At 44.5% G+C, this 22576-nt stretch overlaps 1 protein-coding gene across 7 annotated transcripts in view; it reads right to left on the minus strand.

Moving 5' to 3' along the window:
- The window catches only part of BTRC (beta-transducin repeat containing E3 ubiquitin protein ligase), a 1125814-nt gene that overhangs the window by 854631 nt on the left and 248607 nt on the right, over positions 1-22576 (minus strand). The window lies entirely within an intron of this gene.

Here is a 22576-nt window from a genome sequence, read left to right on the forward strand (position 1 = left end):
TGGAGAGAGGAGGGCATCACCCTTGCCCTGATCGGTGGCCTGTGAGCAGGAGGCGAGTGAATCAAGGAGGCTTTCGGCCTGCAGTCAGTGTGGCATTGGCGAAAGGCCGAGGTCAGAGAGGGCTCTGAGGAGTGACAGAGGGACCATTGCAAGGCGCCGATACTGCTGATTGGGGTCGTGCCACCTGGGTGGCCCGAGGCTCCTGGCTCCATGTGGGGTTGGCCTGGGCTAGAGTTGGTGGCAGGCGACCTCTTCCTCTGTGAGGCTTCCCTGTGGATCCCCACCGGCCTATAAGGATGATACGGACACATCAGACAACTGTTCGAGATTGGCTGTGGGTGATTGGGGCCTCCCCAACATGTGCGAGAAGCGCTGTGACATGGACTGCCAGGGCCACTGTTGAGCTCCTTCACGGGCAGTGGCCTGTCCCTCTGCTGGGTGGCTCGGCCTCCACCTGGTCATCAGGGTTTGCTGAGCTACTCATCACAGGGGGTCATAACGTGACAGTAAATTGCTCTGCATTACTGGTCCCCCTTCCCCCGCTGCTTACAAGGGTCCCCAAACATTGATTGCTGGATACAGATAGACCTTTCTCCTCCGGTGTCCGCACCACTGGGGTTTGCCCCACGCCAGAGGACGGCTCGCCCACCGCTGTGGCTTAGACTCAGCTGGTGCCCCAGGGTTTATGATAGAGAGGCTGCTGGAACCATGGATTCTACATGGGGAGGAAAGAACAAGCAGGGGATCCTCAGGGTAACACCATAGAGCACTATACTACCCTGGCTTCCGCCTCGCAGTGCAGCACATGTCAAACTTCACCCAGGGGAGAACAAGATCCTGAACTTTCTGTGGGGGAGCCCACAAGGGTTGAGATACTGGTGGCCATCCAGGGCTCTTGGGTGGCACTGGAAAAGAAAACTGAATCTGTGGCCCTTGAAGTTAACTTATTACTTACAGACCTTTGCAAGGCCTCTGAAAAGGTTTGGGTGGCCAAGAGATCCATTGTGGAACTTTAAGGCGTGGAAGCAGCTTTGTAGAAGCAGGTTGCCACAGTCAAGTCCAGATCTGGGACCTATGAGACACAAGTAAAAGATATGGAGGAGAAGTCTCAACACAATAATGTGCCACTGAGCAATTTGTTGAAACGTGGATTTGAGGTACCCTGAAGCCTTGTGGCTTATCCCCAATGCTTACCATCGAGAGGGTGCATCAGCCACTGGTACCTCTGCCTCCCCACAGGACACCACCGCAGGCCATCAGAGGATGTGTGGTGATGGTTGAAGGTCTGGGACAGGGTACCTAAGGATAGAACATGATCCTGGCGGTCCAGAACCTGGGGACCAACAGGCACAGGGGTCCTGACTGGAGGGTTAGAGAGTAGCCTGAGTTGGGTGGCAGACAGACCCCATAGAGAGGTGCACTTGCTAGGTTGTGATCCAAGACGATGGCACCATGGCATTGGGCTCATCAGATTTGCAGTTGGAGCGGGAGTGGGTGGAGGAGTGTGTTGGTGCAGGATGCACCACAGATGCAAAACCCTAATGTGATCAGATGTGGGAATTGATATTTTGCAACCGTATTGTACTGCTGTCTAACTACCCTTCCTTCCTTATACAGGGAGGACTCGCTTTTTCCTTTCCCAATGTCTCTTGGTAGAGGGGATGTGTGTATTGGGGATTAATGATCTGGATATGTAGAAATTGGTTGCAGTGCATCATGCTTAATTTGACTTCAAAAGGCATTGTATTTTGTCCCGGAGAGGGTTGGTTGGTATGTCTCTTCACATTTGAGGTAGGCAACGGTCAGGGAGGAAAGAATTAGGCTGTGGTAACTGACAGCGGGAGTTGCATTGGATTAGTATATTGTTGATATGCTGTACATCCAGGGTGGGGGGAGTTACATTGGGTTTCTTTATTTTATCCTACTGTTTGGGGTTGTTTGCTTTTTATCACAGTGCTAGGATGCAGACAGTACACGTATCCCCGTTTGGTGGAATATGTTATGGATCATCTGGAGGGTGGGAACATGGGAGGAAACAGGGGAGGGAGCAGGATACCCACATGGCTGATCAAACCAAGATCATCACGTAGAATGTCCGGGGGCTTAGAGATTACACTAAACGCTACAGAGTACACTCATTACTTAGGCATCATAAAGTACACATTGCTTGTCTCCAGGAGACGCACTTTATGGAGGAGGAAACACAGAATATGTGTAAGAAATGGAGTGGGCAGACATTTTCAGCCTCCTACTCCTCCTACGCTCGGGGGGTGGCCATATGGGTGACTCTGGGGGTCCCCTTCAGGCACACATTTAGCGAGGTGGATTTGGAGGGGCACTATGTCCCATTGTAGGGCACTGTGGAAGTTAGAGAGCTCCCAATATTAAACTTGTATGCCCCAAATATTGATGACTGACATTTCTATGATGGGCTTCGGGACCTGTTGGAAGGTAGCGTGGGAACTCCGATACACTGGGAGCGTGAGTTTAATAGCATCTTGGTCATGGCGGCAGACCAGTATCCACTCAAGGGAGGCACTAAACCATTAATTGTGGGTGCACTTAGGACAATGATGCATAATTTGGGCCTGTTGGATGGCTGACAATTGCTACACCCATTGTGAGTATACTTGCCATTCCTGGACCCATAATACTTATAGTCGTCTGGACCGCTTTTTGGTGGAGGGACTCAATCATTCCCGGCTCACATATGGGCCACTTTATCTCAAATCAAGCACTTGTATTATTGACTCAGGACTGGGGAGATAAACCGAGTGGGTTCGGGACTAGGCGAATGCCTTCTGGCCTCCTGATAGATGCAGTCTGCCGGAAAGATCTAGTGGCAGCGTTGAAGACATACCTAGCAACACACTGTGGTACCATGAACACTAGAGCGGTTGAGTGGGAGGCACTCCAGGCGATAGTTAGAGATGAATGTATAGGAACCGTCGGTGCGAAGGCGGCTAGTGGGAGACATTGTGGTCCAGGAAGGACAATTGGCCGACCAGCAGACACAGGAATCATTTTCAGCAGCTGTGCTCATGACTATTCTAGGGGTACATAGAGAAATACATTCACTCTGGGACATACTTGATAAGACCACTCTCAAATCATATTGTCAACTGCTACACAGGAAGGGCTATAAATCTAGGAAGCTCCTAGCCTGGGTTATCCAATGTGCAACTGAGATACTCCCTATTTTGTACATTCGGAATGGGCGTGGGGAGTTACAGATTTGATAGCAGGACATCTTGATGGCCCTTTTAGACCATTTTTGCTTGGGTTGGTCCAGTTGGCCCTGAGGGGGGAGACAGACATGTTTTCTGGTAAGAGTTGGGCTCTCACAGTTGGGACGGGACATTATGCAGGACCTGGAGGAGGTCATCTCAATAGAGGAGATGGGGGCACTATAGAGGCGCTCAATAGATTCAAGGCTCCAGATGGCGACAGCTTTTCAGCAGAGGTTTATTAGACCTATTCTACTGACCGTAAAGGGAAACTGCTGGAGGTATTCCTTGACTTAAAGGGGAGTGGTGTCCTTCCACCAACCTTGTGGGAGGGGATAGTGTGCCCCATGTTGAAGTCTGGGGGATCCATTGGAGCCTTCCTCATACAGGCCTCTTACCAAGCTAAATTCTGATCTTAAGATTTTATGTAAAATACTGTGGACCAGATTACAGGGGTAGGTCCACGCTTTGGTCCATATGGACCAAAGCGGCTTTATGTCGACTCGTAGTACCAAGTGTAACCTCCAGAGACTGACTCATTTTTTTCATGCTACCTAAGATGGAGAGGTGGAGATGGTCTTGGTTTCCCTCGATCTTGAAAAGGCATTCAATAAGATGTAATGGCAATATTTACTGGCAACATTACCTGGTATGGGGTTCGGGCCCACATTCTGTGCCTAAATCCATCTCCTGTATACTGAGCCTTCTATAAGCTTTAGAGTGAGTGGTGAGCTCTCTGGCCATGTACGGTTGGTAAGGGGACCAAACAGAGTGCCCTCTCTCATCCCTCCTTTTTGCATTAGCGATCAAGCCTCTCGCCCTGTTGCTGCGTGGGGAGACAGAACCTTGGGAGATCAGGGTGAGTGACTTCACTCATATTGTCTCATTATAAGCAGACAACACACTGGTCTATGTATGGTCCCCCGGAGAGTATGTTTCACTCTTGCTAAGGCTGCTGGGTGCCTTCGGCGAGGTTTCCGGAATTAGGATCAACGCCTACAAATTGCTCCTGTTCACTCTAAGTAGACTGCTCAGGAAACAATTGGGTCAATTGCATGAGGTGGGACTACGTTGGGAATTGGAGGGGTTTCAGAATCTGGGTCACACAATCTGAGGCACAACACCAGCATTAAAATATGGACCGGGTCACGTTTGGCCAAGAAAATTCAATCACGCTCTGAAACAGTCTCCCTCTCTCACTAATAGGTAGGGCGCCCGAGGCAAAGATGGTCTTCCTCCCACGCTACATGTACCTAATTCCAAACTCTCTTTGCCTGCTTGGGGTTAAATTCTTTCGCAAACTGGATAGCTTGTTGAACTCTGTAATCTGGGTAGGGAAACGCAGTAGGGTGTTACTGACGGTACTTAAAAGGGACCTGGAGGCTGGAGGGTTGGCAGTCCCAGACTTGCAGCAGTATTATATGCAGCACATCTGCAGCATGCTGCCAGATAGCTGACGCAGTCTGATTATTGGGAGAAATGACTCTTGGGGTTAATGCTGGGGGTGATACTTTGCCGAGGTTGCTGATGCGTGGGGACAGGTCAGAGCACACTGTTCTGTATCGAATCAAACCACAGCAGAGATCTGGGAGAGTGTGGTCCAGAGGGTACCCTGCAGAGCCCCCTTCAGCAGGGAGCTGCAGGTTTGAGACCGCGCCTCCTTCCAAAGTATAGACGCAGACATGTCCACTGAGCAATGGAGAGAGGGAGGGTGTCTGATAACGGGGGATATCTATCCCGGTGAAACCTTTATCACTTTCCAAGAAGCTCAAGACTCTTGGAATAAGACTGGCCCACTTTCTACACTATGCTAAGCTGGAGAGTGTCCCGAGGGAGGTGTGGAGACATTTCCCTGTAGCGCCACGCCCTTGAGGGTCCTTGATAGCCTCATTTGATATAGGGATGGGCGACACGTAATTACCCTCTTTTACAAGACTTTTAGGGATGACATGCAAAAACAACTGTTTACAGCAAGAGGAGCTTGTGAGAGAAACAACATGGGAGAACCAATCTCAGATTCAGACTGGGTGCATGCTGCTGCCGTGGGAAGTGCAGTAACTTGTAAGAATACATTTAAATTACAACACCGCACCTACATAACGCCTTATAATCTGAACAGAATGGGGGTGGACGGTGCCAGTTTCTTACATTTGGCTTGGCAGTGTCTCGAGGTCCAGGATTACTGGGGACAGGTGGTGCCACACATTGAGAAAGCTAAGGAGATACTGATCCCTCTAACGCAGCTCACTTGCCTGTTGGGTGTGGTGGGCAGACCAAAGCATCGGAAAATCCCCTACAAACTTGCCCAAGTCGCCCTCCTTCTGGTGAAGCACCGGGTACCCATTGGATGGATACACACTAGGGCCTCGCTGGTGGTTCAATGGTTGAGGAACCTCATGTAATGGGAGTGGCAGAAGAACATCATAAGGGAATATCCTGTTATGATGAGGGGGCAGCGGAAGAGAAATTGTTATGGGCCTAATTGCTAGAAAAATTAAATGGAGATGTTAATCGAGCTTAAAGGACAGTTCAGAGGCAGAGGGGTGATCGTGTAGATTGTGGTAACCCTTGCTAACTTTGTGATAACCAAGTGTGAAATTACAGTACTCCTTTCTAGATGTATTGCTCGCTATCTAGATTCATTCTACAAACTACACTGATGATTATTTGGGCTGCTTGCGGCTGTTGCACTTGTTAATTGACGAGGACTCTTGCCCGTAACCGCCTTTATTTTGTAATTGTTGGGATAATGTACGTGAAACTGATCTCTTGCACTGTATGTTTCTTTGTTTGATTTTTCCTTTATCTTATGGAAAGTAATAAAATACAGTTAAAAAAACAATGAGATCAGGCAAGTAAGAATGACTATATAGAGTCACTATGAGTGTGCTGAATGACTCTACAGTCAAAATATTAGCTACTCAACCCAAAGATGGTGTCTACTAGGACGACTTAGACTACCAGATATAAGGTCCAGCAAAGATTGCACCATACCACACACCTTTTGTATGAACCTAGATGCCATCTTATCACTTGCACACTTCGGTAATAATTGGGTTGGAACACCTTGAAGAACCCGCTTCCAGATCTACATTTATATGCTTCAATTTAGAATACAGATTCTCATTTCACTACAAATAATTACAGATTTATACTAGTGTAGCCATTATGATAAATGTTTTTTACAACTTGTAACTACTACTAGGATTGTGTTTGTACAGAACCAGTGGGAGCACTGTGCTTTGCCAATGTATGGGAGAGTACCAGAGTTTGTTTCAAAACTGCCCTATTTCAAACCACCATCAAAATTCTGGCTCGATCTTGACACTTAGTTCTATAACCAGAATTCAACAAACTTGACACATGTTTCTTTTTTACACAACAAGAATTATTCACCTGCATTTTTGAGTGAGTACACCTAGCCAGGGGATTGTGGTGTGGAACAAAACAATTCCTATATGGAGAGTGTGAGGAACAGAGGAGTGGCAAATTCAGGGAATAGATACTTTATTTCCTACATGTTACTATCCTAGAGAGTTGATTTTTTTTTAAATGGTCCTAACCAGCAAACAATATCCCTTTGCTTGGCAAATATTAAGGAGTGACAGCTTCCAATAGTTCCTGGAGAAATCTATTCAAATTTTACAAGCTGGAGTTTGAAAAGAGAATTAAACTGTGGTGAAATAAATGATCTGGTTTCTTATTGTACTTCAGTTCAGTTTAGTTTAAAAGCTTTATTCGGTTGAATTAATCAGCCATATAGCATAACAGTAGATTAAAACATACACAAGGAACATATCATCAATTTAGGTAACTACATCCATATAAAAAATCCATAAAAGCGACAAACACAAATTCATTATACCGTTGGTGAAAAAATTAGCCTTTCATAAAATGTAACTAAAATTCCAGAGGCAAAACCCAACAAGGAACATCATAATGTGCAATGTGAAAAAAAAATGGTACACAGTCCAGTATGCCCTTTAAATACAATCACTGGTTAATAACAAATGATTTCCTGTTATAAATAGCCTTTAATAAAAATGATGCTATGTGGAAACACAATCCTGGATCCTCCATACCAATAAGCAGGTTCATGGCATCCTGCGGAAATCTAATATTATACTTTAAAAAGATAGGTTTTAAATAAAAAATTCTAAAATTCAAGTAGAATTTACAAAAAAGTAAAATATGGACACAACTTTGCTGGGAAGCTCAATCACATGGACACTGAATGGTGGTGCTAGCTTTCATTTTTGGAAAAGCTACCAAGTGATGGGCTATGCCTAATCTTAGGCGTGTCAATACATATCTATGGGAAGCATTTGTTACAAAAGTTAAATACGGTTGGAAGCCCTTTACAAGTTCAACTTGCTGATAGTATATCACTGTCGATTGTTTCTCAATAATACAGGAACGAGATACCCTTTTCGCCTCCAGAAAGACTGTTTTGATCTCGGATTTTGATATAGAATCTGTAAGGCATGGGTCCAAACGTATATCACATTTGAATAAGCAAGCAAACCAATAACAAACATACTTGATCCACAGTATTTTGCTGCTATTATCTAACCTTAGACAATCTCGAATTAAGGTTTGTGTGAACGCCGTCTCTTCCTTACTCCATATGGATTTCCAGAGGGGGCGCATAGCCGCTAGGTCTGAGATATAGTCTAGACCTACCTCGTTATGGATTAATTCAGTAGAGGCGGAGGGCGGGACACATAATAAACGTTTAAGGAACTGGTTCTCTTCAGTTAATAGGGAATTTTTTTGTACAATAACCCCAAAGTCCTGCCCCATATAAAGCTGCTGTCACGCACCTAGCCTTAAAAATATCCACCATATCCTTTGGTCTATGATTTTCTAATTTTGCTGCAAATCTAAATATACCAATCGACATTTAAGACTTAACATTGGCATGTACATGGACCCAGGTTCCATTCCCTGAAAAAGTCACTCCCAAATAACAGAACAAATTGATCACCTGTACCCTAGAATCATCAATATAAAAAGGCCTGGTTAATTTGGGGTGCTTACCGCATGCCATAATAAATGTTTTCATTTTATTTATAAGGAGCTTCCTTTTGTCAATAAATAATTTAAAATTGTTGATAAGGCGCTGAAGTCCAATAGGGGCACGGGAGAGTAAAACCGCATCATCAGCGTATAAAAGAATTGGTACGGTTTTCTCAAAAATCACGGGGGAATCAGCCGGAATTAGCCTCAATGCTGAATCTACATTATTAATAAATAATGAAAATAATAATGAAGCCAGCACACATCCCTGAAGGATGCCTTGTTTAACATTAAAAAAAGGGGTACATTCTTCTGTTAATCCATACCGCACTTTACTAGAGAGTTTCTCATATAATCTTGCTAAAAAGAAAACAATCTCTCTTAGGGGCGCCCATTTCTAATAAAAGTGGCCACAGGATGGAGTGGTCAACCAAGTCAAAGGTTATTAGCCAAAGCGAAGGGTTCTTAATGTGAGGGAGTGATTGCGCTCAGCTGGCTAACTGGCAAGTTGACTGACACAGATTATAATGTTATGGTGCTACCAGGTAAAAGGTGACCCTTACAACCCCTTGATTGATGTTAGACAAGACCAACATCTACATTTGAGACCGAAAACCTGTGCACACATGAAAATAAAGCATATGATATGACAGTTTGTAGGACTGGAAGAAAAGTAGTTGACGTGTGTTGTTCTTGTTGTTTTAATGATCAATTAGAAAACGCCAGCCGACACGTGTTTCGTCGGAGTACAATAAACTCTGACTCTTCAGGGCCAAGTCTTAATAGATAAGAACCGATCAATCTCCCAGAACCGGTGATAATTCCAACCCGGTTAGGGTAAACGTAGACTGCTGGGTAGGTGACGAGTGAAATTCAAATTGTTCTGCTGTAGCGGTATGCTTAAATGTGAAGTAGCCGATCACAGGGTCTAAATGAAGATGGGTACGTCTTCAGGTACTGGATAAAAAGTATAAGTATATCGTATTAACCTTTCAAATCTAGGTGGGTCCTCGGTGATAACCTGGTGTACTGTCCGACCCCATGTAACGGCGTCCTTCTTGTATCCGTGGATGATGTCCAAGTCAAAGGCGCTGCTGAGGTCCGCGAAACATAGGTATAAGTTACCTTCTTTAGCTAGGGTATATTTACTAATCAGTAGGTCTAGGTTTACACATTGTTTCATTGTGCCTAGGCCTTTCCTAAATCCATATTGGACTTCTGAGAGGATTATGTTATCATTCTCCCAACTTTCAAGTCTTTTAAGTAGGATCCTACTCATTATCTTAATAGAAGAGGCCCAGTGGCGGCTGGTGAGGTCTGTGAGTGGTGAGGCTGGGCTCGCTGGGGGCGGGGTTCAGGGTGTGGGGATTCATGTTCGGGGTGGCACCATATTTTTGGGGTAGGATGGTCGCCATCAATGGACACATCTGTTACAGTTCTTTCAGCACAAGTCGAACTCTGTCCCCTGCTGCCTCTAAAAGTCGCTCCCAATCACTCTTCAAGCCAGCTTTTGAGGGTTCATTACATGGCCCGGACAGTTGTCTGTTACTCAATTGCAGAGACCCCAGATATCCATAGCACTGTGCTTCAACGCTTGTATCCAAAATTGCCTGCAATTCCAGTGCAGGAACCCCTATTATCCGAACCACAGCATTTCAATCAAGGTATCCGGTACTGTGTACATCAGTGCAGGGACCCTTGACATCCATGCCACTGCACTTCAATCCTGGTATGTACCATTGTGTAATATTCTAATGAAGGATCCCAGACAGCAGACCACTGCACCTCCATCATGCCTAGCACTGCTGTATGATTTTCAGCACATAACAGTGTCAATTCACCTCGAAGGTGTCCTGCACTAACTGGCTACAAATGACCAAAGACAACATGCAGCTTCACACCAAATCATTGCCAAAACGTACCCAATAGTAGCACAGATACCGCCTTTAAAATCTTTCCCCCAACGAAAACTTTAAAGTAACTGTGGAAGTTCTTGTAATTTCCGGATTGTACATCTTGAAATTGGTCCACAAAACTGAGGGAGTTTTGTATGCATCCTACACCCGCTACTCTGTCAATGTATCTCATAGCTAACCTGCAGCACCTAATGCTATTACGGCACTAACTCCTCAAGTTGTTTTTTCGATTTACCTCAGTCCTAACCTGCCCTGGCCCCTCCCTTAAATGTACGTCTTTCCCAGCCGTCTCTGACCTGTTACGCTGCTCTGTCAATGTACCTCTGCCCTAACCTGCAGCATACACTGCTATTCTAGCACTGACCCCTGCACAGTGTTCTGAAAATATACCTCACTCCAAATCTGCAGCACTCCCTGCTAATTGCAGCACTGGGACCTCACTAAACTGCAAGGCACGCTGCTTTTCTAGCACTGCCTCCTCACGCTCCCCTACAAATCTACATCAGTATTGACCTGCAGCACCCACTGCTTTAACAGCACGGGCCTTTTACATCGCTCTGCCCATGCATGTCAGTCGCTATGAGTATCAGCAGTTCCCAGTTGTTCCAGACCTCCCCATCCAATGCACCCTGCAGTCGGGGCCTCTAGATGTGCTTCTTAGCCGAATTACCCAAAGTCAGGCCCCATGTACCAGCAGTGCATAGTGGAAGGCAATTACAGTTTATTAAGGTCCGGCAAAGGACGGACTTATCAAAAACAGCTAGTTTTACCAGCTATTGCCAACAGAGAACAAACTGAAGGATTGTGTCTCACCTAATTGCAGACAATTAGGCCCTCTTTGTCTGCCTCAGCATGGTTGTCCGATCTCTTTTCTACTGCTCTGGCTCGCTCCACTCGAGCTGGAAATATGCTGCTGCTAATAAGTGGTCAGCTCGTTAATGGAAGAAGACAAAGCTGGGGATTTATCAGTGGCAGAGCTGAACTGAACTTCCTACTCCAGCGCTCATTAGCACGGAGTCCGGGTACTTGAAAACACCCTGAGATGGGCCTTGGCTGGGGGAAAAAAGATGCACAGCGAGAGTGGTGCGCCATGACACGTTTGGCCACAGCCTGCCAGTAGCAGCGCGGGAAGCAGCCACCTCGAGTCTGCGCAGTGTGTCTTCCAAGGTCCTAATGACAAACTGCGCAGGCTCAATTGCGTAACTTCCTGCATGCCTGTGACGACTGGGGAAAGGGTGGGGTGACTCCTCTCCTCTCCCTGATTGACGTGAAGCCCCTGGCGCTGCAGGGCTTCAACCTGAAGCGCCCAGGACTAACTTTACCCTCATGTCATCAGGGGGTGGAGACTGGTGCCTGAGGCTATGTGTTTGCCGAGCTGATGACCTCACAGGCCTCAGGGCAGTGAGCTTGTCAGCCCGGCAAACACTGTACACTCAGGGCCCGCTGCCAGTGTCACGTGACATAATACTCGTCGTGAGTCATCAGTTATGATGTTCACTGGAATAACAGACCTGTGCACCGCCTCAAACGAGAGGTGTAAGTCATTTTATTTTTGTTTTTACTGATAATTAATATTGTGTTTTACTTTTCACTTCTTTAATGGTCGGCCCTGGGGGGGGGGTGATAGTAAAGGGGGCGGAGCCCCGACGCCCCCATGCTGAAACCGCCACTGAAGAGGCCCAAAGGGAAATAGGGCGATAGTTACTCGGTTCAGACTTTGACCCTTTCTTATGGATAGGTATAATTATAGAATGACCCCATGACAACGGAATTGAATCCTCAACAGCAGCATTAAAAACTCTAGTTAGAATTGGTGACCAGAGCTCCATTTCATTCTTATATAGGTCAATTGGCACCCCATCAGGACCCCCTTATTGTACTTAAAAAGAATAAACTGAAGAGCCCAAGGGAACATGCATTTGGAACTTACACAGGAATGAGTGTCAGCCGAATTCTGCTAAGGGAGTTGTGGGATTACTAGCATAATGAATGCAATCTTTGTACGGTAAAGATCATGTTAAAATATATAGCACTGGAAAATTATGTAAAAAATGGTCCAAAGTACTTCAGAATAATTAACGGAACATATTGAATCGTTTCATGAGCAAATGAATGTTAGCATTTTTCTCAAGGAACCGACAGAGGCCTTATTCTCCACTGCTTACTCTTAAAAATATTTTTTCAACATTCACAAAGGGGAAGGGGTGCTTAGAGGGCCCCTTTCCCTTGTGCGAATGGATTACCACCACCTTTGAGGAGTCAGTAAAATATTAATGCTTTGTGCCCGGATTTCGGGATGCAAAACATTAAACATACCATAAGGAATCAGTATTTGAAAAGGACGTCCTATATATGCCTTTTCCAAAAACTGTTTCATATGGTTTCCTAAATCCATTTAATAATTCCGAAACTTTTCTGAATCACTAAACGGTTTTATACATTTGAAAAAGGGTTTAACCGTCTACAAACCCTCAGGATTACCAAATCAGAGGAGCTGCAAACGTAAAAACCCTTTATACAGCCGGCTCTTCTTGATTAATCTTTTATTTGCCTTTCTTTTCCCCTTTCAACTGAATTCATTTCTCTACATCACATCTCTCCTTCTTAAATCCCTTTGAAATGTTGCATAATCTGTTGCACTTACACTGCCATGAATTAAGTACTTATCAGATGTGCTTAATAACGCCAGCAATGCCATTCCGCTTGTGAATTACCATTAGGTTAAAACTGAGTAGCTGTTCGCCATATTTGCACAAGATTTCACAAGCCTACCCTTTGACACACACCATGTTGTGCATGTGTACCCTAAGTTACAAAGTAAGACCGGGCAGTCTATGCATGACTGCATATTCACATATTGCATGCATTTACACATATTTCCTGTTTTTTCACTTATGGACAAAATTAGAGTCATGAGATTTGCTCATTTATAGAAGAGATTCAGACTCCTACATCTTTGTATTATGGCTTCCTCGGCTAAACTAGCCACACATGATATAGGGGTAGCCACTGGTAGACCTGGAGCTTGTGAACAGCATTCTGGTCAAGAGGGACTGAGGGATGCTCATTCTATTCAGAGCTGCAGGCAGCCAGAGGGACGTGTGAGGTTAGGATACACACAATATTGCAATGGAGAGAGAGCCTAAAGTACTGAAATGTTTCAAGTTTTTCTCTTCAAACTCAAGTGCAACAAGCATTGGCATAGCCAATAGGTCTCGCCTTTGGGAACTTATAAGTGTTTAGCCAGAGATATTGACTTTACCTATGTCTTTAAGCTATGTTGTACAGAAGTCTGCAGCATGCTAAAAAGTTATAATAAAAAAGTGTCATAAGTATTTTTGTTAGCATAGATATGACAAAAAAACATTATGTACAACTGAACGACCATATTAAAAAAGTATTAAAAATAATGTCTTGAGTTTTGTTTTGTCCTTTCAATGCTGGCAACTTGTATCTGCCTGTCCCAATGGTTGCTTGTTGTGGTTTTCTTTGTTATGGGGGGGCATAAATAACAGGAGGCTGAAGGTCAGTCAGTCAGTCATTGAGAGTGAGTGAGAGAGTCAGTCAGTGAGAGAGTGACTCAGTCAATCAGTGAGAGTGAAAGAGTCTGTCAGTCAGTGGGAGTGAGAGAGTCAGTCAGTGAGAGTGAGAGAGTCAGTCAGTCAATGGGAGTGAGAGAGTCAGTCAGTGGGGGTGAGAGAGTCAGTCAGTCAGTGGGAGTGAGAGAGTCAGTCAGTGGGAGTGAGAGAGTCAGTCAGTCAGAGAGAGTGAGAGTGAGAGAGTCAGTCAGTCAGAGAGAGTGAGAGAGTCAGTCAGTCAGAGAGAGTGAGAGTGAGAGAGTCAGTCAGTCAGAGAGAGTGAGAGAGTCAGTCAGTCAGAGAGAGTGAGAGTGAGAGAGTGAGTCAGTCAGTGGGAGTCAGAGAGTGAGTCAGTCAGTGGGAGTCAGAGAGTGAGTCAGTCAGTGAGAGTCAGTCAGTGAGAGTCAGTGAGAGTCTGTCAGTGAGAGAGAGTGAGTCAGTCAGTAAGAGAGTGAGTCAGTGAGAGTGAGTCAGTGAGAGAGTGAGTCAGTGAGAGTCTGTCAGTGAGAGCGTCTGTCAGTGAGAGCGTCTGTCAGTGAGAGCGTCTGTCAGTGAGAGTCTGTCAGTGAGAGCGTCTGTCAGTGAGAGTCTGTCAGTGAGAGTCTGTCAGTGAGAGTCTGTCAGTGAGAGTCTGTCAGTGAGAGTCTGTCAGTGAGAGTCTGTCAGTGAGAGCCTGTCAGTGAGAGCCTGTCAGTGAGAGCCTGTCAGTGAGAGCCTGTCAGTGAGAGCCTGTCAGTGAGAGCCTGTCAGTGAGAGCCTGTCAGTGAGCGTCTGTCAGTGAGAGCGTCTGTCAGTGAGAGCGTCTGTCAGTGAGAGCGTCTGTCAGTGAGAGCGTCTGTCAGTGAGAGCGTCTGTCAGTGAGAGCGTCTGTCAGTGAGAGCGTCTGTCAGTGAGAGCGTCTGTCAGTGAGAGCGTCTGTCAGTGAGAGCGTCTGTCAGTGAGAGCGTCTGTCAGTGAGAGAGTCTGTCAGTGAGAGTCTGTCAGTGAGAGTCTGTCAGTGAGAGTCTGTCAGTGAGAGTCTGTCAGTGAGAGTCTGTCAGTGAGAGTCTGTCAGTGAGAGTCTGTAAGTGAGAGTCTGTAAGTGAGAGTGAGTCAGTCAGTGAGAGAGCGGGAGAGTCAGTGAGAGTGAGTCAGTGAGTGAGAGTGAGTCAGTCAGAGAGTGAGTCGATCAGTCAGTGAGTGAGAGTGAGTTGGTCAGTCAGTGAGTTAGAGAGAGTGGGAGAGTCAGTGAGTGAGAGAGAGTGGGACAGTGTCAGAGAGTCTATCAGTGAGAGTGTCAGTGAGAGTGAGTGAGTCAGTGAGTCAGTCAGTCAGTGAGAGAGTGAGAGAGAGAGAGAGAGAGAGAGAGAGAGAGAGAGAGGGCGAGTCAGTCAGTGAGAGAGGGGGAGAGTCAGTGAGAGTGAGTCAGTTAGAGTGAGTCAGTCAATGAGTGAGAGAGAGTGGTAGAGTCAGTCAGTAAGTGAAAGAGAGTAGGAGAGTCAGTCAGTGAGAGTGAGTCAGTGAGAGTCTGTCCTTGAGAGTGAGTGAATCAGTCTGTCAGTGAGTGTGTGTCAGTGAGAGTCGGTTAGTGAGAGAGAGTGAGTGAGAGAGTGGGAAAGTCAGTCAGTGAGAGTGAGAGAGTCTGTCAGTGAGAGTGAGAGAGTCAGTGTGTGTGAGAGTGAGTCATTGAGAGTGAGCGTGTGAGTGAGTCAGTGTGAAAGTGTGAGAGTGAATGTCAGTGAGAGTCTGTGAGAGTGTGAGAGTCTGTGAGAGTGTAAGTGAGAGTGTGATAGTCAGTGAGAGTGAGTCAGCCATTAATGTAAGGCATTTGCAGTTAGGGTGAGTACTCTAAAACTCAACCTTTTTTGTGACAATGGTTCCAATATAAAACCCGTACATGTTTGCAGAGTTTAACGATTTGAGGCTATTCGCAATGCTCTGAGGATACTACATTATTATATTATATTATATAACAGAATGGAGAACAGTAGTGAGGTGTCTTATCGCCAATCATTGGAATACCGGGGTTGGATATTTACACACGTCATCTCGGACTACCAGGCTGCTAACCAGATCCTTACACGCATTTAAATCTCGAAACCATGCAAAAATCAGTTTAGGCATCTAAATGCATATTACAAGAATAAGAATAACTAACTAGCGAGGGGGAGGGGAGGCAGTGAAAGGACAGAGAGCCACTTAAAGCAACGAGAGGACTGGCGCGTGCAAGGGAGGAGAGGTGTGGAGAGCCCGGATATTTATTTTATACTTAGCAGTTTTAGATAGTGTGGGCACCAGAAGCACTGGGTGAGAGCAGGGGCGGGGGGCAGAGAGTAGACAGGGAGTGAAAGGGCACAAAGATGGGAAAGAGAGTGGAGCGCGAGCGCCTCACGCTCATTTTCAAGCACTGCACTTGTGCTTGTGGCGCGACCCTGCACGCTCCCGCAAGGTGTATGCCACCACAAGCACGAGTGTGTGCTTAAAAATTTCAAGAGCTACGGCTAAAGGTCTCCTATGCAGCGCATGAGCGCTGCATAGGTGAGACCTATAAAGTATGGCTGCATAGCAACAAGTTACTTGCATGGTGCAACATAAAGCTGGTATTGAAACTTTTTCCAAGGCTATTTTAGACGGCAGGTGTAAAACTTAGCCACGTACATTTCACTGATGCGTACTTATCCAGTATTGTCATTATTTTATAATGTTTGACTCCCAACGTCACCGTGATTTTGACAGGCGACTGTACAGGCTTTTTTACTCTGACTTTTCTCATAGTAAGAGGAATAGCAACGTTTGCATTCCGGTTTTTTCATTGCGTTAAATCAGGTCTTTGCTGGCTTGCATGCTTTGCATATGTTCTGGTACCATGTTTTACCAGTGAATGAAGAATATTGGACGGGAACATTTCCTTCACTGTTTGAATTTTAACTCCCAATTTCTGTATTTTATTTAGTGTTCTAAAACTGAGGGACCTAACGAAAATTAATCCCACATTTGCTTGCTAAATTGTGTGATACCATTGATCATTCACTATCCAGAACAGGTGTAGATCGCTTAAGCGACTGATTAACACAGAGAAAGGGTTGAGGTGTGAATTGAGAGTATTTACCCCACAAATGTAGTGTGTGCGCATGAGGATGAGTCAAGTATGATTTCCTATATGTACACCCCATGTGAGTTTTGCATTAGATACCTGGATAGACATTAGTCGCATTTTATCATTTGGGGCTCCTACAACAGGGGATAATGTGAATAAATGAGTGTGGCTCATGGTCACTGTGTGTGTGTAATTTCTTTCGGGAAAGCATAACATGAATTTCTGAAACCAAATACCAAAATGAAGTTACTTAGATGTCTACTGAACGCACACGGTGATGAGTTGCAACGTTTTCTAGCTAAGGCAGCTCTATAATGCTTAATTTTCAAAATAATAAGGGCCAGGGCTCTCGTCAGGAGGCCACCGCAGCTTTCAGTATACATTGCCCTTGCCATGCTGCCAATGATGGTAAGAATTCAACTACTAAAAGTGTGACAAGTTTGACTATTCCAGGCCCCCAAAGCTATAAGAAAGGCTTGGGCGACAGGTAATCGTAATTTTTAATGTATATTTAATTAATCATTAACTGTTGTTGTGGTCATCTCTAAATTAGTCAAACAGCGGCACCTTGTGGCAGACTGTGATGAGCACCGGTGTTGTCAATTAACCCCTTGGGTGTTCATGACGGTTCCATGCTGTCATGAGTCATGGTAGGCGTGCGCCATGATGGCGTGGAGCAGTCATGCCGCTGCCGCTCCGCCCACGCGGCACGAATTCCCCGCCTGTGCGGGCGAATTAATGAGCAGGCGGGGTCATGACGGCACCAGGCTGTAATGAGCACACGCTGCGCGTGACTCATGATGGCGTGGAGCCGTCATCAGTACCGAAGCGCAGCGCTCACCCCCTAGCACCCCCGGGCCATGGCAGAACTCACGGCGCAGGGAAGGGGTTAAGAGCTGGTGCCGAGCACAGGAAAACACTGGCTTTAATTAAGCACTGCAGCCATGCATGTACATGACTGAAAATCTTTAGACAAATTAGGTAGGGAATAGACAACAGGACTGGGATGCGTGATGAAATAGGATCAGGCTTTACCGAACATTTTCTGATTTGCACAGTATCTCCTGAGTTATTCGTAATGATCATGATTACTAGTCTTATACAAACGACTTGAAAACAAATATTCTATAATAAACAATCATACAGTAGTAAAATACCATTCTTTGTGTGTACATATTTATTTGGGGGTACAAAGACAGGGCTCTGCTTCATCGCCACCTACAGGTAAGATATTATCTGACAGGCTTGTCTGACTCCTAACACTCCCTATCTAACACGGCATAACTCACTAATGGAGGTTAAAGACCTCTGCCAGTTCCTCTTTTCTCCGAAAATCGAATTTTCCTTTTGATCTAATAGGTGGGGCACCAATTATAATGAGATGTACACGACAATATTATGAATCAAAAATACACAAATGCAGGGATCAAGAAGAGTGCCCGCTCCTGAACAAGTAGCACTAAAGGCACGTCAGAAACAGACAAGAGCATTATCTGAGAAAAGTATTGTGCACTCAGTCGGGAAAAAATAGCTTACAAATACATCACAAAATGTATCACTTTTGCCACAATAGTAACAAATGAATACATCGAAACGATCTGCCCCTATAACCATATATATGATTATGACTTAGTTTACGTAATCTGCGAAAATGACTGCCCTACTGATACATTTAACTATATCAATACATATGCAACAACTCTGAACAGCTCTCTCGTTCATGGGGTTCTATATCCAGGTTCAAAATGGCCTCTAAAGAATGTCACAATTAAATAATCTAACAACTATGAACAATTAATTTTAGTAATCAGTTCATCTGTGTGTGAAAGACAGGTCGAAAAAGAAGTTAGTTGTGCAGTCTCTTAGGAGTAAATGCATGGTTCTAATGGCCTACTTGGCATACAAAGGGCACTGCGGTCATTGGCTGAACCTGGTGCTCACATCTCAGACACCGATCTAATTAGGAGATTCATATCATTGGATTGGACAGACTGACAACTAATATGGTTAAATATTTTTGGTTCTTGTACTAACAGGTCCTCAGTAAAAAATCGCCATATCCCAAGCCAAAATGTGGTCTTAAATTAACCTCAATTAAGTGCTTACAAAACTCAAGACTGCCTTACGGAAATAGTGGTGAAAGTCAACTTAACCTGTAGAACAGTGTTGATGTTGGCTTGAGCTTTGCATGGGAGAAATCAAATGACACTGCTAAAGAAAGTTTGGTTTACCGAAACAATCCATATGTAAAAACTCTTATGAGATAGGCTGAATGTAAGTAGAGAAGGACCATATCTAATCTTGATCGAGGGTAATCTAGATTATAAAGAACAATGAATTTACAGGGGAAAACCTTTATCATGTATGCCAAGAGTAGTTTAATTCCAGAGCAATATCTCCAAACTAGGCTGTCCCTTTACTGCTGCAACAAAACTGGTCTTTCCCCAATGATCCTGGTTCTCCTTCTGTGCCCCAGGTCTTATCGCTAACTTTGGGAGGTAAAATCAAAGTGTTATTTAATCTATCTCTGTTATCAGACACGTTACCAGGAGTCTGGAAACGGGATGCAGCAGATACAAAAAGAACAACTTTGCCCAATTGAATTGTTACCAGCACTTAGCAAATTCCTAAATAAAGTGGTTACCAAACTGCTCTTGTGATTTTTAGAATAGGGATAATACTAGACGAATGATAGATGGGATTTCAGCACAAAAGGAGCACAGAAAACTACCCTCATAGCTCTGACTGATACTACCAGATATATTCTGAAGATGATGCAGCAAGGGTGATCTCTGTAGATCTCTCCGTCACGTTTGACACAATAAACCCCCGGTTGTGATGACTAGCGATACAGAAGTGGGTGTCAAGAACACCAAATGGAACTGGTTTCGGTAATTCCTGGCTGATTACTGATAATTTTTTAATTAGCTAACTTTCGATCTTCTCCCAAGTCAGTAATATGTGATGTGCCCAAGGGATCTTCTCTGTCACCCGTACTTGTGACCCAATTAGACCTTATCTGTTTGTTCAGCTGTCAATATATTTTTTACAAGGCAAACACTCGGGTATTGTTCCACATGGGTTACAAGGGCGTTATGCGGCAAAGAAGCAGCAGATCTGCTTAGGGGCAGTTTGGCAGTGTATGGGCCATCATTTTTTTTCAAAGCTCAATACAGGTAAAATGGAGCTGCTTCTGAGCACTGATAGACTCTGTGGTAACAACTGTTTGAAGCTTTGTTCCAAAGTTAAGCCGGAAAGTTCCCAGACCAAGGTAAATTCCTTGGTAGTATTCCTTAACAACCTCACTTAAACGGTCATATTTATTCAACAACGAGTACCTGCTTTAACTAATTAAAGACCCAAAAAAACAGTTTTACTTGCCTCCCAGAGGAGATAGTATCATCTTGCATTATGTCTACACTGGACAACTTCAATGCTGTTTCTTTTAAGGTGTACCTCCGAGCCAGATGAACAGACTCCAATGTATTCATAACTATGCTGTGAGACTTGTCTCCATCCTTAAGAAATACAATTGAGAGTATCAGCGGCAAGAAGGAGCCTGCACTGACCAAAGATTTTTTTTTAAAACACTATGACTGGTGCATACATTTTACCCCAAAGATGGTATCCCATAGGGAATCCGCCATGAAGCATTAAAGCCCAACAAGAGTATGACGATTTCCAGGTCTTTCGCTGTTGCGTATCCCAAAAGTAAACAAAGCTCAAAGTGGCAGCCAATCCTTCCATTTCAAAGTGGTTAAAGAGTGGAATGGTCTGTTCAAGCTCAAGACAAATGTCTTACAATCTGTCATTTAGGGAAACAAGTAAGTCATTCCTGTATACGCAAGAGTGAGTGCTCTATTACGATGTGAATCCAACTGCTCTATTTCTGCATTTAGTTCTGTTTTAGCTCAGCGCCAAAAGGCCATTTTGGTGGTATGCTGCGCTTTATAAACAATTAAATCAAATCAAATAACTTATTTAAATAGACACTTTTTACATCAAACTCAAATAACACAAGTATTCATAGGTGGAGGTCAAGACAAAAGTGAGCCAATATAAAACGTAAGCAGTCTTCTTTCATTATAAACTTCCAACAAATGCAGGTTTGCTAGCCAAAACATGATTAATCATGTGGTTGTTTATCCCGACATCTTCGTCAGGGCTAGAACTGATATATACATAAATCATATTTACCTGATCTTCACATTTATCTTGTAGCAAATGTGTTTCACCCACTTAGTCCACCAGGATTTTTTTCAATGGAGTACTGGTTTATTTAACTTTTACTACGAGTGAGTCTCACTATCCGAGTGCCCACCTTTTAATATGAGGCTTTTACTACAAAGCTAGGGGGAACAGGCACTGAGCTGGTTACACAGTAAGATATGAGCAAACTCCTGTGATGTACACACGTGAAACTACTGTTGTGCCCAGCTTCGTATCTGCGTACAAGTAACCTGTCACAGAAGGACAAGGATTGGTACTTGCCTGTGGTAGGCCTTATAATATGAGTGGGCATTCATAGTGTGGGGTTGTGTTGTTTTCACTGCATTATACATATCTCTGAAATCTGCCCTAAAGTACAGTTTCGTGCGACTTGGGCCTACATTGTACCAAACTGGGTTTAAATAAACACACCGAGTTTGAATTTGCAGTCACTAATAACCTACATCTTCTGGGACTTAAGAACTCAAATTTCTCTGGATCAGCTCATAATCATATTTCATCTCTTTGCCCCTCATACTGCGCCAAGGTAATTACTTTGCTCACCAGCAGAAGGATCAAAAGGCTTCACACACAAAAGGGCCATCAACAATGATTGACTCAGTTCCTGGGAAAGAAAGGGGTGGGAAGGAAAGCTGCACCTGATAATTAGCTTGGCATACTGCACCTGGTTCACTTGAACAAAGAAGGGAGCCAAGACCTCCGGAGTCAACAAAGGAGGGGATCGTCTATGAAGTGAAGATGGGAAGGGACAAGGCAGATGGATCAAGTAGGGGTGGAGCGGAGGCCCCAGAGGAGCTCTTATCAGAGTAAATTTAAGTCACCATTTTGGATTGTCCCAGAATGCTGTGCAGGAGGGTTGGAACAGGGTGGAGGGATGATGTAGCATGCTAGGATTGGCCAAGGGTGCCTGCCCCCTAATGTTTCCCACCTCCACTTTAAATCAATGCACAGTTGAGAAGAGCCTGAAACTCGGCGTGACAACAATGAAAGGATGTCCAGCTGGAAGGAGAAGCCATTTGATGCCCTGCAAGGATGGTCTAATGAGTTTGACTCCAGCTGACCCTTAGGGCTGGAATAGGCTATGTTATATATTTTCTGGTGTTTGTGGTGGTCCCACGATGTCAGGGGCACAGCCAACACATGGTAAATATACACTAAACTACTGGGATTTTTAGGTCAGGCTTAATAGTGCAACAGTTAAAGTGCATCTTAACTGAATCTATGAGAACATCATCATCATCATAATCTTTATTTCGGCAACGTGTGCCATAAAAGGTACAAATGACATTTATCTAAAACATAAATGTTAAGATATATACAGACATTAAAACATATGAAATCAGTGTACAGATGTAAGGACCAGCCAATAACATACTAAAAATATCTACATCACAGTTTATCATTTTAACAATTTATCATGGTTCCCCATCTAGAAAATGTCTTCTCTTATGCCAGACTATACCCAGATATTTGGCTAAGGCAAAGACTATATGCCCTGATAAATCAGTCTTAAAGACCCTATATGCTTGC

This window comes from Lissotriton helveticus, chromosome 5_1, assembly GCF_964261635.1.
Source record: "Lissotriton helveticus chromosome 5_1, aLisHel1.1, whole genome shotgun sequence".
NCBI classification, from domain to species: domain Eukaryota; kingdom Metazoa; phylum Chordata; class Amphibia; order Caudata; family Salamandridae; genus Lissotriton; species Lissotriton helveticus.